We start from the raw sequence: 430 nt of genomic DNA on the forward strand, positions 1-430 counted from the left end.
TATATATATATATAAAATATTAAAAATATTTCTAATAAATATTTAATACGTAAATTTAAAAAAAATCCCGCCTAAGACTTGTCCACAGTCTCCTTGAGTTTGTCCCTGTGCTGAGATGTGGTTGAGGGTCATCCTGGTTTTTTTAATCCCTGATATGTGTGTGAATGCAGGTTAACAATGGCAAGTTCTTTTCTGGCAAGAAGTTGAGCTTGTTGCATTTATTGATTTTATTTTATACTAGTGCCTTCAAATGTTGGGATGCTTTTTAGGTGGCATTAGGAGGCTTCTGGGAGTCTCGCTGGTTGCCTTCTGGTGGTGAGAGATAGTGCCAGGACAATCTTTTAGTCAGATACCAGCAGAATATGCTAGATGTATGGGGAGCAAAGTCCTGTTAATCAAGTTATAACTGTCCTTTTGAAATGAATTTCAG

The sequence above is a fragment of the Eurypyga helias genome, unplaced genomic scaffold (assembly GCF_000690775.1).
Source record: "Eurypyga helias isolate BGI_N326 unplaced genomic scaffold, ASM69077v1 scaffold1829, whole genome shotgun sequence".
Taxonomy (NCBI): Eukaryota; Metazoa; Chordata; class Aves; order Eurypygiformes; family Eurypygidae; genus Eurypyga; species Eurypyga helias.